We start from the raw sequence: 17,447 nt of genomic DNA, 5'->3' as shown, positions 1-17,447 counted from the left end.
ACAAAGCACACACTTCACTGGCTGCCAGTTCCCATCTGAACCCAGCTCTCCCTCACTGAGCATTAGGAATGTAAATGTAAAAAATTAACTGGCCGCTGAAGTCAAGGGACTAGCAGTTAGACTGTAAGGCAGGGAGTTAGGAGATCCACAGTCTGTTCCCAGCTCTTCCACTATCTCACTGTAGCACATTGGAGATGATCACTAAACTTCCATGCCTCAGTTTCTCTCTCTGCAAAATGGGGGTAATACTCACACATCTCAGTCAAAGGCAATGAGCTCTTTGATTAAAATGCTACCTAAACAAAGTGAAAGTATCAAGCAGGGTAAAAAACAGACTCTCTTTTTCTCTTGCTTTTAAAGTACAACAGACCCAGTCCTCCATATCCTGACACCATGCATCCCGCTGGTTCTACTTCTGATTTTGCTCACTGCTGTACTGTTTAGAAGGATGTCGCAGAGGAGACACAAAGGTAAAAATTATCAATCACTTTCCCAAGTAACGAGTCATTTTACTCATCAGCCAGTGCAGCCTGCATGTTCCATTTTATTTCTCTGACCCGCAGTGCTCCTTCCACCGAAGGTCACTGCAGAGAAACGGTCTCCACATATATCACAAGCATCTAGCCACAGTCACTCCCATCCCAGCAACTGCTCACACAGAGAGGACGTGAAAATTGGAAGGCAGTAGGTCTCCACAGGATCAAACCCCAAGAACCCACAATCCCAGTCATAGCATAGACACCCAACACTGGCCAACTGGATGGGTGGGCATGTTTATTTCTAAGAAGCCTGCAATTTTTTTAAGTTCATACATTCCAATACAATTGGAAAGAAAACAATTGAGAAACACATAGCAGCAGGGCGTCTCTCACTAACCTGATGGTGAATCACCAGCTCTTTGCCAGCTGCTGCTACAAAGGCTTTCTGTACCTTGAAAGCCCCAGGCTGGCTTGGATTTTGCGCTCTGGGAATTGCTGAGCCTCTGACTTTATTAGCCACAGCTGGGCTAGCCAGGTTCTAATAGCCAGAAGCAAACAGACCAATTCCCTCCTTCCTGGAACAACCTCTATAGGACCTCCTTTTACTGGGTAATGTAGGATTCATACAAGGTTCATGCGCTTGGCAACATTCAGGGCACACCCGGAGTGTTGTATAGGAGCTGTGCACACACAGCTCTTCTCAAGGGCATGAACCCTGGAATCTCGCCCAGATGACATGAACCGTGGGAAGCCTCCCAGGACTGGGCTCAAGGCCCGAGAGCAAGGAATGCGGTAGATAGAAACTGGTAAATAAGAATGTTAAACAAAGCCAGTGTATTCCTTTTATCTGTTGGAGAATGTAATGCTCGGGGGAGAGAAAGAATAAAGGGGAAGGTGGAATGCTGACAGGCAGAAGTCGGTTGGCAGACCAGCTCGCTTGCTTGCTAAAAGCTCTGTGCTGTCTTGTATTTGAACCGCAACAGGGTAACACTGATCTTTTCTCCTAGCTTCAGTGACCTGCAGCTGGGCTTTAATGAGCCCCAGACACGGGGGTAAAACCCTGGAATTCTCTTTTACTAGCTCTGGCACAAGGTGAGAAAGAACGCTGCAGCTATTTAGAAAGCAAAAGGAAAGTTAATGATTTTTCCCACCCTGCCTGTATTGCACACGTACAAAGCAGAAGAGCCAGGGCTTGTCTATGTGAGAAAGTTGCACCCGTTTAACTTCCCTTTGTTCTGGCAGGAAATGTCTTGTGTTCACACACAAACGGTCTTATAGCTGCAAAAAGAAAAGGAGGACTTGTAGCACCTTAGAGACTAACAAATGTATTTGAGCACAAGCTTTTGTGAGCTACAGCAAAGTGAGCTGTAGCTCACAAAAGCTTATGCTCAAATACATTTGTTAGTCTGTAAGGTGCCACAAGTCCTCCTTTTCTTTTTGCGGATACAGACTAACATGGCTGCTACTCTGAAACCGGTCTTATATCTTATATCTATCTGTTTATCTTGCACCTTATTTCAAAAAAATTAAATCTCTATGGAAGCAACTTAACTATTTTGGTGGGGATTATATCAGGGCATCCCCATTCCACTGTACCCACAGCCATTCCGTTCGCCCTCCAACTGCTATCCCAGGGTGTGTCATTCACACCCAAAGTGACTTACCTGGTTACCTGTTTGCACTCCATTACCCTGGAGCCACCTTAACCACATGACCCTGCTGGGTTTAAATGCTGCTGGCACATGCCCAAGATCTTCTATTTGCATCTCACACTAGTTACAAGTACACAGAGCCTGAGGCCACCTTGTCACAATGTCTCTCTGCATTGCTGGTGGCAGCCAACTCTCCTTTGGCAGCATGGCTGGCTCCTTCCACCAAAGAAATGCTTCCAAAGCTGGGCATAATGATCCCACCATGTGAAGCTGTGGCCAGTCGGACCAGTGTTAAACTCTCTGGCAAGTTTCTGCAGTGCTTAACTATGGGAAGTCCTCCCTAGGTAGTGTTGCCTGGCTCTGTTCTCTCCTTGCCAAACATATCCGCAGAGTCCTAACCTCATGGTAGCAGGAAAGAGGGGCTGAGCTGTGGAAGAAGGGCAAACACACTGTATTACCAATGTTACCACTTTCCACATGCAGTGAAAAGCATAGTGGATCTGGGGATCCACAGACTTAGAACCACTTCCGTACTGGGAGGTTCACCTGGTTCATTTAGGCCAGTGGTTCTCAACCTGCAGCCCGCAGGCCACTTGCAGCCCAATCAGCACAGAGCTGCGGCCCATGTGACATCCTCAGGGTCATACAGGTAATATTGGATGTGGCCCACAATGGTAAATAGGTTGAGAACCACTGATTTAGACCTCCTGGGCTGAGTCCATGTTAGCACCACTGGATCACCCAAGTTCAGTGGGCTACATAGGCACAGAGGTGTTTACCAAACTCATTCTCAGAAAGCGCTTAGATGATGAAAATTGCTGTGTGTTATGCCTTTTCCGAGAATAACTTGATTTACCTGGCACTGCATAAAGGTGCTTAGATATTGGTGTGCTGCGGGCCTGAGAGACACCTAGACACACATAAAAATAGCTTGACTTCACTTTGATGTACTGCCTCTTTCTTGTTCTTTCAGCCCTTGAGGGAGCACCTGGACAAAGGGACAAGAACTTACATCCCTATCGGCTGGTAAGGCAGACCCGAGGCAGATGCCTGAGTTTAGAGTATTTCACACATTGCTCAAAAACGGGAAAAGGCAGTGTTCCAAGGACCGGTCACCTAGTGCGGACGGATCTAAATAGCAGCCCTCGAAAGGGGGCACCTGTCTCTCCTGGGCTGAAGTAACTGCAGATGTGACCCACACTAGCACAACGTGTGACTTTCTCCCCCTCTAGTGGCTGGTCCACATACAAGAGTTTACTACAATTACCACTTAGCAGAGTTACTGCTGAAGCGTAAGTGGTGGCGTTTTCAATCTTTTAATGCTGAAAGTGTCAAATTCAAGCCCCACTAATCACTCTGTTTAGGGGTCATTCTTCAAACACGTTCAGCAAAGGTGCAGAGCAGAAACTGATTCCTGGCTTCTCTAGCCCTAGATCTCCCCAGTGTGGCACTTTGGGAAGAAGGGACTCAGAGTTTTCTCTTTGCTCTGAACACCTCACATGCCTGTTTCAGGTACCTGGAAACACCCCGTCATCCTTCGTTACCAGTGAACCTGCAGCCTCTTGTAAGGCAGCCATCTGCATGACCATGGAGGAGACACCTGACTCAGCAGATGATGAGGCTGTCTATGAACATGCCATACATGAGACCCAGGTAGGAAGAAAGCCCAATGGTTACCACTGTTGCTGAGTGCTGCTGGAGAGTGTAAGTCACCAGCATGGGAATTCTTCACGAGACCGGAGCAGGGGATAAGGCTGGTCAGATGTTTTCCAATGGAAAATTGGATTTTCAACAAAAGAATTCATAGATAGCATCTGGCCTCCTCACAATGTTTTGATTTTTCATCAGAACACCAAATATCCAAAAACTGGAACATTTTGCAGTTTGGGGCAGTTTTCAACTGGATTTTTTTTTTTTTTTTTTTTGGTTTTTGTTGCTGAAAACAAAAGAAAATTGGGTTTTCGTTATTTGATGACAAGTCCAAGTTTTCCATGGAAATGCCAAAAATATTTGGGTTTGTCTTAATTTTCCATGAAAAAAAAAACATTTTCCCACTAACTGATGGAGTGATCAAGTAATGAAAAGAATCTGTGGGCAAATTCTTCCCTCTGGCCCTTCCTGCACAGAGCCTTTTCCTCTGTCTTAAAGATCACTGGTCTCATCTAGTGGCAACAGCTAATGAACTCTACAGGAAAGTGCAACAGAATCAGTTGAGGTCATTTTTTGCTAGTGCCTGGAGCCGCTGCAAAATAATCTGCATCCTCTGATTCATGGTGTTTTGTTTCAGGCTTCAAGATCGACAGCAGAGGTTGTTCCTGGCACAGTGAAATTTCCAACCTCACTTCAGCAGACCACCTATCCCAAAATGAATCCAAACACACGCAGTAGGACATCCCCCTCTCGTCCTCAAGGAAAGCGTGGGAAAAAATGATACTGGATGAAGCTCAATGCTCTTGGAACATTCCCCCTCCTACTGTTGGAATTTTTAGCAGCTTGTTCTCATTTCCCTGCAGTTACATAGACGCTTTCAGATTCATGTTCCTCCATTATTCTTCTTATGCCAGGTGCCCCCTGTACTGAGATGCTAGTGTTGCTGCTGATTGTGTCCCATTCCCAGCAAGACTGGTTTCACAGATTTACTTACTGCTCAGTGCTTCTCGTTCTTCACCTCAACTTGAAACAGAATATATTCCTGGTGGCTTCACCTTCTGGATGACTGGGAGCATTTCTAGAAGGACTTTGTATTGGTCTGCAGGTTTAGCACACTCCTGCTGTGTCCACCAGAATTTTGGTGCTTTAAAGTTAGACAATTGTTAATAAAAAGCTCTTTTCTCTCTTCTGGACTGAGTTCCTTGGAATGACTCAATAACAGGGTGCCAGGGACAACACGGGAAGGGGCTAATGTCAGATTGTATCTGTAATAAGTGATCAGCTCAATTCCTTCGGTAGTGTAGATATGCCCGTAAAAGGTAGTCTGCACTAAGCTGTATTTCCATTCTCCCAGGATTTGGAATCTCTTAGAGGTGTTTGTCTCTCTGCATCCCATGCTCAGGGGTATCTGAATCCTTATAACTAATTAGTAGCAAAATTTCCCAGTGAACAGCTCTTGCCAGGGAGACAGGAGAGTCCCCCTGTGATGAACATGTGAAATGGGATGCAGAGGTAGGAGAGCAAAGAGCCAGATTCACAGATGGCATAAGCAGGTGCAATGCTATTGAAATCATAAAGACAGAGTCAGCAGAGACTGAGGCTACCTTGTGTAGCCTTTTATTCTATTTAATGTTAATTATGCTTCAGTGGGTTCTGCTGTGGCAGTTACAGTCTCAAATTCAACAGAGTTATCTCTGTTTGTTCTGGGTCTAGAGCCCATAGGAACACATGAAACCATAGACAAATAACACAGACAATTACAAGAGCATCTAGCTTTTAGCAGTTTTATTAAAGTTACCAACAAAATCATAAATGTCCCAGCATATACAATTCCAAATAAAGATAGGTACCATGTACTAGTTATAACTACAGCCATACTCACCTCCTCCTAGATGGTGTAAGAGCCGGTTGGCCCTCTCGTGGATTGATCATCCATACGGGAGTGATTCCTGCTGCAGTTTCTCACAGGAAGCTCAATTTTCCTGCTCTGGGCACCCTTTTTTATACTATGATTCTGACTGTACCTACATTCTGTGCATGGACATGGAAGTGTCAGTCTTCTCTTTCTTATTTGACTGTGTCCCCTAGAAACACAAGGAACCCTGAATTCTATAGACTGGGTAGGTACCACCTTTATCTTGCGGTTAAGGCACCCGTTGGAGACAATAGGTGTTGTTACAGCATTTTATAATTTAAATTTAATTTTCCCAGCTAGACTTTTGCAATATTACCAGTTGGTACCTCTTTTCCCATAATCTTTCGGGTTATTTCTCAGTCCTTGATTTATGCCGTCATTTCTTGTCTCCGAGGCCGAAAGTAGCTCAGCTTAAGTCTTGCAGGCCTCAGCCCAGTTTCTTGGATTTCAGCTTGTCTCACTTATGTCTACTACATAGTTCCTCTAAATACGGATCAATCTCATACTTCTATAACCCTATAAATCAACTCTAATTAATATACAACGAATATATAAGGTATAGCATATTGATTGTGTGATGATTAATCAATATGAGAGGGCCAACAGGCTCTAGGAGGAGGTGAGTATGGCTGTAGACAGTCACACTCTCGTCACACTCACAGTAGCCTCTGTTTAAAGAGGAAGCTGCTGGCAGGGTGTTTATGAGGGGGCCCTACACCAAAATAGTCAGCTGTCCTGCCACTACAAAGCCCATCTCTTCCCTCAGGCGTTTGGGAAGGGAGCAGGGCCAGATTAACCTTTTGTGGCCTGGCACCAAACATATTTGTGGGCCCCCACGGAGGCAATGGGGCATGGCGCGGGGAGGTTGGTCTCCAGAGCGAGTGGCCAGCCAGGGGCATGGAATGGCAAGGGCTCCGCCCAGCCCAGTGCAAGGGCACTATTTACAAACCGGCAGTTGCCAGACACACAGTGGCCCACCCGGACCTGTGCTGCTAGCATGCCCCTTGCCCTCAGGGGCGGGCCCCTGCCATGCCACACAGCCCCCCCACCCAACACCCCATAGGTGCTGACTCCATGAGTGCTCCAGGTCTGGAGCACCCCCACAAAAAAATAGCACCCACTGGTGGCCCCGCCTATCAGCTCCTCCCCCTTGCCCCCAGCGCCGCTTGTGCACCGCTGATCAGCTGTTCACAGCCCCATCACAACTGCCCAGCACCCCCACTCCCTAGTGCCCCAACACACAGAGATCTTCCCCACCCCCTCACATCCCAGCATCCCTCTGACCCCCTAGAGACCCGCTCCCCCACACCCTGCCTCCCGGCCGCACGCACTGGGGGGCCTGCTGGGAGACAACTGTGCCTCGGGAGTGGCGCGATCAGCCAGGCCAGGGCCTGCCCCAGCCGGGCTCCCTCAAGACCCACTTGCCTGGAGGGGCCCAGCCAAGCCCCCAGCACTGTGCGCCCCCCCCCCCCTCCGAATAGGCCAAGACTGGCCAGGCTTCTGCACCAGTCCCAAGCAGTTCAGCTCTGGGGAGACAGGCAAGGCCTCACAGGTGGTGGGAAGCAGAGACTGCCCAGAGCCAGAGGTGCACTGGGGTCTGTCTGGGGACAGAGAGAAACCAGCAGGTGGGACCAGGGGGCAAAGAGGAGCCCTTGGCCAGTCAGTGGGTTGGCTAAAAGGAGCAAGTGGTGGGCGGGGGGTAGCCAGCGGGCTGGCGGGGTCTTGGGGCACAGAGCAAGTGGAGCAGGCTGGTGCCCCTTCTGAGCATGGGCCCAGTTCCATGGCCCCACTGGCACCATTGTAAACCTGGTACTGGAAGGGAGGGATGCATAGGCTGTTGGCATTTCATGGCATATCCTGAGCTGGGATCAGTGACTGGAGTGTGCTCTAATGAGTGGCATGACCACCTCTCTAAAAGAGGAAGTGCTTATTAAAGAAAACAGATACAACTAAAGACACAAGCAAACAGGCTTCCACATAGCTTAAATTCCAGCTTTACCTCTTTTGTTTACCAGGGATAATAACCTACCTGGATCTCTACACTGTGATAACTAGTGGCTGAATAACATAATTGCCACCAAATGTATCATTCAAGAGTAGAGCTGGTTAGAAAATGAGATTTGAGAGCTGCAAAAAATGTCAGTATTTTGAGGGGAAATATTGTCACAAATTAAAGAAAAGAGTGTAATCTGTAATAAGTGACCATCTCAATTCCTTCTGTACTGTAGATGTGCCAATAAAAAGCAGTTTGCACTGAAGCTGTATTTCCACAGTCCCAGGATTTGGAATCTCTTAGAGGCCTCTGTCTCTCCGCATGCCATGTGCAGGGGTTTCTGAATTCTGTATTTCATTAGCATATCAAACTTTTGCAAAAAAAATTTGTTTCAGGTCCACGGAAACATTTCATTGGGATAAATTCAAAACCTGGTGATTTCAAGCCTATATATAAAGTCAATTTTGAAACAGAAAAATCAAAACATTTTGTCCTGAAAAAGTCAAAAAGAAAGAGAGGTCTTGACTTTTTCAGAACAAAAAACAAAACAAACAAAACAAAAAGAGCCATTTGTTCCCTAAATGTAATTCTGTCCAAAATCAACGCGCTTTCGCCAAACCATTCACTTTCATCAAATCATCATTCTCCGCGGGAAAACTGTTTCAATGAACATTTTCTGACCAGCCCCATTTCAGTGTGTGTGAGGGCACATGTGCTGGGGAGAGGGGGTTGCTGGGGGGATCCCCTTCCTAGTTTTGAGGCAGCTGTTGCATTTACTGTTGCCTGTACTCGCTTGAGTCAGGAATCCTGACCTGCAGCAGCCGGTCTCGGGAGACTAAACGAGCGTAGCTCGCCTGCAGTAGGCTACCTGATCGGCTACCACTGCCTGATTGGCTGGAAGAGCCAGCAGATGGATCTTAAGCCCAGCAGCAGTGCAGAGCAGAGCTGCTCAAAACACTTGCCCCTTGCTGTGTTAGCTCCTGTGTCTGGCTTGTTCCCAGCCCTGCCTCACTTCAGTTAATCAGGTTCTGATCCTTGGCTCCAGCCAGAATCTGGCCTCTGACTCCAGCTCTGACCCTCGGCTTGGACACCTGGGCTCTGACCATGAGCCCTGACTCCTGCTCTGATCACTAGGCGTGACCACCCACATCACAGTCACTGACAGTTTGAGTGTATCTTTAATATATGACAAATGCAGCAAGAGCCCCAGATAGAAGCTTTTCATGTGCTCTATAAAGCTAAACAAATATATATTACATCACGGAAGCATTGCAGTAACCAAAACTCATCTCCTCAACAGCTCCCATTGCAAACTGCCTGTTCTCTCTCTCTCTTTATTTTACCCTCTTGCTTTATAAAGTGTATAAGGGACACATGTGGTTCACACAGATCAAAAGGAATTAGATAAGAAAAGAGAAGCAGAAGTGTTTGGGTAACACTGACACTGAAAGTTTTGCAAACTCCAGTCGGAAGCATCACCATCTCAGAAGCCGTGTGCATTTTTGGTGCATTTTAAAGAAAAAACGTGAGAAAGGGGTGACAGTTGGGAAGATGCAGCTGCCCCGTTGTTAGCCGACGGCCAAGGATGTTTGGTGAGGTGCCAGCTATGCCCATTTATACCATCCGTGACTTTAACCGCTAGGACGCACTGTCCCTTCGCGGCGGGCAGCCCGGGCTAGGCTGACGGATGCCCCAAGGTCCTAACCACCCGTGACTTTAACTGCTAGAGCTCAGAGCTCCTTCGCAGCGGGCAGTCAATACTGACTGACAGGTGCCCCAATGGCAGCACCAAGAGCCTCTCCACACCCGTGACTTTAACTGCTAGAGCTCAGAGCTCCTTCGCAGCGGGCAGCCAGGATTGACTGACAGGTGCCCCAAGAGTTTGCCCCGTGGAGGCGGCACAACTCAACGCTAGGCTCTTAGTACTCTCACCTAATGGCCAGGCTTTAGAGCCAAAACGGCTGAGGTTCTTTCATTGTGTCGGCTGCTTTACAGTAAACCAGAGAAAACAAGTCAGGCTTATGCATAAAGGGTTACCAAAATTTATTAAGCTAGATTCTAATCATGTGGTTACAAAATTGCTAGTGCCTACTTATTTAAATGTAGAGATGTTACACACACAAACAAGTTACAAAACTGAAGCCACAATCCCAAAGAAAGAAAACAAAGTATAGAGCTCTATTTCAAAATATGTGTACACTAAAGATAGGAGATCAGGTGCGGGTGCTTCTTACCCTCCTTGCATCTCTCGATTCCAGCGGTGCCAAGCCAGGATCGGTCACTCAATTCCGCGGAAAGACGAATAAGGGACAAGGCGTAGGGACCCTCTTAGCTGCAGAAGCCTTGGGAGGCTGTCACTTATCTGACCAGCAGATAGATAGTGAAAAGCACTCAAAAATCATGGTGCTGTAGGTCCCCTACTTATACCTCTGTACTCCTTTATTCTCTTTCTCCTTTCTTATGCCAAATTGAGGCTGGTCTGTCTGGGTGACGCCAGCTTTCGCAAGAGTAGTTTACACTTGCAAAGAAGAGAAACAATAAGTTTCGACTACTGGACATTTCTTTTATCAGGGTAAATATTTTCCCACCTAGGATGTTGGTGTGTGTGCATCACGCTATTTAGTAGGGGCTAAGAGCCATGTCTGTCACAGGGCCTCTGCCTGCTGTGAGCTTAATCGTTGTATCTGTTCCCAGAGGCACATTGTAGCAGCACACCTGTGCTTCTCACAGCTTCAAAGGCTGTGCTGGAATATATGTTAAGTGCCCTGTTCCGGCTTCCTCCTGTGTTTCCAGCAATGCTGGTCTGAGGGGGGGGGGGGGGGGGGGCTGGCTGTCTGGCTACACCCGTGCTGGGGTGATTCTCCTCCTTCCAGGTGAGAGGTTCACGTTCATCCATTCATGCCACTGACTTTACCCAGGAGCCTGATTCACCAGTGGACTCAGATTCCTCTTCTTCCCTTCTCCCTCTGTCTGCTTTAGTAAAGAGAGAATCTAACAGGTATGTGGGGGGTGGGGTGGGGTATATTGTGTAACCTTAGCACGAACTGTTGGTTATTGTGTATATAACACCAGTCGCCCCAAAGGAGAGACTCCCTGAGATATACTTCTTATTAGGGTCCTCCGGTGCATTGTATGCTACGTTGTGTAATGCAACATGGGCTGAGAGAGGAGTCCCATGAAGTGCTACTCTGTATCCTCTACCCTTCGTTAGAGTTTTGCTTGGTTTTGTTTTTCAGGCTATTTCTGGGAGCTGACTGCCCCTGGAGAGGTGAGAGGGCCCCTGGGTGGCTTGGTGTCTGTACAGTGTCGGTATCAGGAAGGATTTCAGCAATATCCGAAATACTGGTGCAGAGGAGCAGAATGGAAATCCTGCTCCAAAGATGTTGAGACCGCAGGGTTGGAGGCTGAGGTGAAGTGGGGCAGAGTCACCCTCTGAGACAATCACACCAAGAGCACATTCACTGTGACCATGGAAAACCTGACCCTGGGAGATGCTGGGACCTACTGGCGTGGGATAAATGTAAAAAATAGACCTGATTTCAATTCTCCTGTCAACGTGACTGTTTTTACCAAACCGAAAGGCAAGTCCATGTTCTGCTTTCCTGGCAAGCTGGGGCCCAAATGTGGATGAAGGGAGCTGGAAGGGGAGCAGTGAGAGAGAGAGAGAGATCAATTTTCTCTGTTAAGACAACAGCCACCTCTGCAGGATAATGGGGTGGATGCTAGAGAAAGTTGGAGGGAGGTGCAGTTATTGGGGAAAGAGGCAGGAGATTCCCAATGCAACTTTCCCTCCTCCTACGATACACCTAGCAGCTCTGGCCTGGTGCTGTCACTTGAAGCTCTGAGGTGTTCCTGCTTCACTGTCTGGCCTCTGGGTGGCTGGAGCTGACAATGGCCAGGGAGCTGGGCATCAGCACACAGCAGATCTGCAGCCAGGGCCCAGCACAGCCAACTGGGATCCAGGCATGCCTCCAGCCTGTCATCCCTGAGCCCACCTCTTTGGCAGGAAGTGGCCAGGAATAGTGGCCTGAAGCTCTTCCCCCACCACACCTAGAATCATAGAATATCAGGGTTGGAAGGGACCTCAGGAAGTCATCTAGCCCAACCATTGACCGGGGCCCGCCACTTCCCGCAGCTCCCATTGGCCGGGAACGGCAAACTGTGGCTACTGGGAGCTGCGGGAGGCCTGTGCCTGCAGACAGTCAACGTCCACAAAATGTCTCACGGCCCACAATCAGCTTACCCTGATGGGCCGCAGATTGCCCACCACTGTCCTAAGGTAGAGACAGCAAAAGATTCTGCTCAATTCAGAGGCAGAAATTTTTCAGATCCACTTCATTGAAGGCAGTGAGCAGATCCAGACTGGAAAATATAAATTTTGTCATGCAGCTACCAGGACATGGACTGTGTTTCTCCTTGCCAGAACAAAAGCTAATCATCAAACCATTGTGATGTCTAAGTCAGTACTCAGGTAGCTAAGAAGCCCATGTACATGGGGCTCTGCACACATCAGCCCACAGGACCTCACGTTCTGTGAGAGGGCCCAGAGAGCGAGCCTTCAAGGGGGACCATTCTCAATAGACTGACTCAGATTTTACTGAATTGCATCAGAGTGACCTATGCTCTCATTTCCAAAAAAGAGAAACTGCAGAAATGAGGAATCTCTGAATTCACACAGGAAAACTGGCAACAGGAAAACTAAAATAGAACAATGAGCCACAACTGGACTTTTGCCACGTACTGTGCGCGTGTCATTGGTTTCATGCTTTCATTTACCAGTAGCTCATTGATCTGTTCTCCATTGTGGCTTATTACAATTAGAATGAAGTTCATGTATCTTTCCCCTAGAATAAGTAGTTCATGGGAAATAAAGCAACAGGAGCTACAAACACCTATTCTCCACTCACACCAGTGTAAATCCAGAGTGACTCCACTACAAATGAACAGGCCAGATTCTCTCCTGCATTCGAACAGTGCTGCACCCCTCTACCAGAGCAAAGCGGCCCCAAAGTCAGCATATCCGGCCTTCAGAAAGTCACCCCAGCACACAGGAAATCCTGGGTGGTGTAGAGTTGCTGGTGTGACTCTTATGTCAATTTCACTCCTCCCTGTTACGGCTCCCCTTGAGATTTTTGTCTTCCACCAGTACCATTTCTATCCACATATTAATCATCCTGGGCTGGATTTCTGCAAACCCCAGACCCTTAGGCTGTGCACATCTTCATGCCCCATTTGCATGAGCACTTACACAAACTGTGCACACAAATCACGCCATAGATTATTTGTAGAGGCACGAATAGCCTGGCAAGTGTAAGTCAGGTGCAACATTGTACATGTAGTTTTGCACATCAATCAGCCCCAGCAGGTGGAGGGATTTTTATTTTTTCTGAGCATGATGAGATTCTAGGACCACCCTGCTGGAAATTGTGCATGGCTATGACATCATTAACGCGCCGCACCTTCCCTCCAACCCAGTCAGACTGCGGTGACGAGTGAATGGATAAAAATACCCAGTTCCTATGGGCAGAGCCCTATTTGTTTATGTTAGGTGTGTACAAATCTATGCACATGCCTCATTGAAAGTCAACATCTTTAGACCCAGGACCGGCTGACCCCTTAGTTCCCATGTCCATGTTCCCAGGCTGTAACTCCATTTCTTCATTGTTATTTGTTGTCTTGTTGTCTGGAAGACCTGAGAGTCCATCTCTTGTGCCTGTAACTGCAGAACTGGAAATATTGAAATAAGTGGTGAGGAAGGGTGGAACTGATAGTGGGTGGGTGAGATTCTGTGGCCTGCATTGTGCAGGAGGTCAGACTAGATGATCATAATGGTCTCTTCCGACCTTAATATCTATGAATCTATGAAAGTGTCTTTATTACACTAGGATATAAGCAAATTCATTGCCTTTAAAATCTCTTGCTCTGGGTCACTTGCAGCTTTTAATCATCCTCAGCAGGTGAGGAGATCCCATGACAAGAGGTGCTTATTTCCACCCCAGCTGCCTTCCCAATAGCTACATTGTCAATTTGACTAAGATACGGAGCCCTTGGTGTATCTCCTTGCGCTGAACTCAGCTCATCTTTGTTTCAGGCAATTGGGAACAATGCGGCAGCCCAGAGTATGCGGTTATAGATTCTCCTGCAGCCACTGACCAAACAGGATTTTACAGCAATGTTGAGACCCTTCCTAACTCTGACTGCAATTATGCGGAAATCCAGCCCCACTGTCAGGTAGGACGAAACTGCAACAGCTGTCATGAGGAGCTCAGGGCTGCACCTAAGTCAAGATCACCCACTCAGGGCTCAGCTGGAAACACTTAACAAGGCAGAGAACTCCCCTCCCTGCCAGCTCTGCAGACTTAAGTTAAACTTGACTTGTTTAAAACTGGACTCAAGATTGCAGCCCAAAGTCAGACAAATAGTCCCAGGCACTTCAATGGGGCTACCTGCATGAGTGAGAGTTGCAGGGTAGACCCACAGCATAGGAAGCAATCTGGTGTTGGGATCTGGGTGACCGAGTCAGTTTTTCTAGAAGAAAGTCTCTTCCCCCTGCTCTCTACTAAAGCCACTCCACACACCACAGAGCCTCCTGCACCTCCCTTCACTTTCTCAGGACAGGGACCAATAGCAGAAACATGAACAATTCTTTTGCGTGCTGTGCAGGCCAACGCCAAGCGACCAGACAAACATGTCCCCTTTGAGAAGCCCCCCAACTAACCCCAGCCAGGCGGGTTTCTAGTTTCCTCAGTGTTCTAGGAGGGAAGCTGGCCTTTTCCCTAGACACCAGCTCAGGAGAGGAGCCACAAAGCTCAATTCACAAGGCCCTGACCTCAGAGCCCTGACTGAGAACAAAACACCTAGGGCCCAGATCAGCCTAGCGCAGGGGGGCGGCAACCTGTGGCATGCAAGCTGATTTTTAGTGGCACTCTGCTGCCAGCCGGTGTCCCAGCCACCGGCCCCGCTCAGCCGGCCTGGGGTTCTGTCCGCCGGCCCCTGCCGTCCGCCGGCCCCTGCCAGCCATGTTCCCAGCCGCCAGCAGGGCCAGTGGCCAGGACCCCAGACCGGCAGCGTGGGCAGCAGACGGAACCCCAGACCGGCAGCGCGCTGAGCCACTCAGCCTGCTGCCGGTCTCAGGTTCCATCTGCCGGCACCTGCCAGCCGGGGTCCCGGCCACCAGCCCCGCTCAGCCCGCTGCCGGTCTCAGGTTCCATCTGCCGGCACCTGCCAGCCGGGGTCCCGGCCACCGGCCCCGCTCAGCCCGCTGCCGGTCTCAGGTTCCATCTGCCGGCACCTGCCAGCCGGGGTCCCGGCCACCGGCCCTGCTCAGCCCGCTGCCGGTCTCAGGTTCCATCTGCCGGCACCTGCCAGCCGGGGTCCCGGCCACCGGCCCTGCTCAGCCCGCTGCCGGTCTCAGGTTCCATCTGCCGGCACCTGCCAGCCGGGGTCCCGGCCACCGGCCCCGCTCAGCCTGCTGCCGGTCTCAGGTTCCATCTGCCGGCGCCTGCCAGCCGGGGTCCTGGCCACCAGCCCCGCTCAGCCTGCTGCCAGTCTGGGATTCTGTCGGGGGCCCCTGTAAACATAAAATTTATTACTGGCACGTGAAACCTTAAATTAATGAAGACTTGGCACGCCACTTCTCAAAGGTTGCTGACCCCTGGACTAGTGACCTAGTGCCCGGGATAGCCAAAGTGCAGTTGGGTTTCAGTTCCCTGTTCTGCCCCTTGCTTCCTTTTCCTGTTTATATAGCTCAGCTGCAGGGCAGGGCTCCCTGAGTGCACCCAGGCTGCTTTGGCTGAAAGGGGTAATGCACCCATCCATAGACACTTTAGGGATCTCAGAGATAAGTCCTCAATACACAGCCCAGACAAGTCACTTGGTTAAAGGGACCTGCTGAAGTTCATGAGGCCAGGGTCTGCTCAGCCGCAGCTACTTGGGCTCCTATTCTAGCTTCTTCCCTCTGATCAATGAGGTTTTTATTTCAGGGTTCAGAAGAGGTTTCTTATGTCACAGTGACGATTTCCACCCCCGACCAGCAGCCCATCTATGCCAACATGGAGCAGCACCCCAAGAAAACACGCCCAGCCAAGCCCCCTGAGGAAATCCTGTACAGTGCTGTGAAGAAGCCACCCAAACACTAACCCTGGATAGGAGGCCGAGTGGTGATGGGGGGCTGCATGGTCCTTATCCAAGCTGCTTGATCCCTACCTGGCAACATGTGAAGCAACAGGGTTTAGAAGCCAATCTGACCTGTACAAACTCCGCCAGCTGTTGTAGGCAGAGGACTTATGGACACACTCAGCCTGGACCTGGAGTCTGTTGGTTTGTCTGATGGACAGGTGGCCTGATGGAACTAAACAGTTGCTGTTATCTTGTGAGGAGGGAGTTCAAAGAGCCAGTGGCTGGGCTTACAGACAATGAAACTCCCCAGGATCTGGTCAGCAGGACAAGAGAGAAACCGCGGCTCTGTGGTTAAAGAGCTGTCAGATGTTTTCCGTTTCACAAGAGTTTTAAACCTTTAGTTTAAAAAATTCTCATTGAAGTGGCAAAATCTAAAATCCAGAACATGAACTTCGAGCATAATTGGATTTGTTCCTGGCCTGATGAAACATGTACCCATTTTGCAAGAAATCTAAGACACTCTGGGCTCTGTCCTTTGGCCACATTGTTGCTCCTCAAATGCTAATTGCCCAAAGATCACTTGTGCAGAGGGGGCATTTGCCTACAGAGTATTTTGTAACTTTCTAGTCATAACTACCTCAACAGGAGAACCCCTCCCGTCGGTGATAGGTCGTGTCTACACTGAAGCGCTACAGGGGTACAGCTGCATTGGTGCCGTTGTAGCCTTTCAAGTGTAGACAAGCCCCCAGTCACTATCTCCAACCACAAAACTTTAACAAGCACCTAGCTGTGTTAAGGCAAAAGGAACTTGCCAAGTGCATGGGCCATGTGACAGTCAGAGGAGCTGAGCTCTTGATATAAACGCATATGAGGTCACTGGTAAGGTTTTGCATTAGGGTGCAAGTTTGATGACATTGGGTACATATTGCTTTTGGTTGTTTAGAAATGGAAGTGGAAGCCTGAAGGGCTGAAATGCGTAACTCCCAGCTCTACAGGCAACACAAACGTGGACAGGAATGCCAAAGTCTTTCCTCTTAGCTTTTTATTTCCATGTGTTAACAGTTTTGGATGGAGGCATGTGTTGGGGTGTAACCTTGGCTGCCACTGTTCTTGCTAATTGTGTCTAGCTCTGCCATACCAAGAGGGCTCAGTAGAGATCAGGGCCCAGTTGTGCTGGGAGCTATACAAATACCAAATAAGAGACTGCCCCTGCTGTGAACTGTTTCCAATCTAAATAGGGACAAGAGACATGACAGTTGGGGGTAGGACAAAGTGGAGCTTTGGAGAAAACAGACATTTTTGCCTATGAGAAATTAAAAAAAAAAAATCTTTGTTCAAAATTTCAGCTGAAAATTTTCAGGTTTTCTCAGAAGTTCTGAACTTATTAAAAACAAGAATTTTCATTTTGAATCGTCTTTTTTATTTGACTTAAAGTATTGTTTCACTTCAGTTTCCCCCAAAAAAAGCCTGAAGGAAGCAATCCACGTCAAAACAAAACTAACATTTTCATTTCATTTTGAAATGTTGATTCAAAAAATAAAATAAAAAATCATCTCAAATTTGCCTGCAGGAAGGCACACACCTTTCACTGGAATTTTCCCACAAAGCTTTCCGTTTCAGTTACACATTGTTCAGCAGCA

The 17,447-nt window shown here is 48.5% G+C and overlaps 1 long non-coding RNA gene across 1 annotated transcript; it reads left to right on the top strand.

Annotated features, from left to right (window-relative positions):
• Positions 1-359: 359 nt before the first annotated feature.
• LOC144274507 (uncharacterized) lies at positions 360-3,745 on the top strand. The gene is made up of 3 exons (XR_013347889.1): positions 360-470; positions 3,105-3,157; positions 3,644-3,745. It is a non-coding gene; the product is annotated as an uncharacterized LOC144274507 (long non-coding RNA).
• The last annotated feature ends 13,702 nt before the right edge of the window (positions 3,746-17,447 follow it).

Source organism: Eretmochelys imbricata, chromosome 14 (assembly GCF_965152235.1).
Source record: "Eretmochelys imbricata isolate rEreImb1 chromosome 14, rEreImb1.hap1, whole genome shotgun sequence".
NCBI classification, from domain to species: domain Eukaryota; kingdom Metazoa; phylum Chordata; order Testudines; family Cheloniidae; genus Eretmochelys; species Eretmochelys imbricata.
Note: the sequence above shows the minus strand (reverse complement) of the source record. Positions and strands in the feature narration are given on the sequence as shown.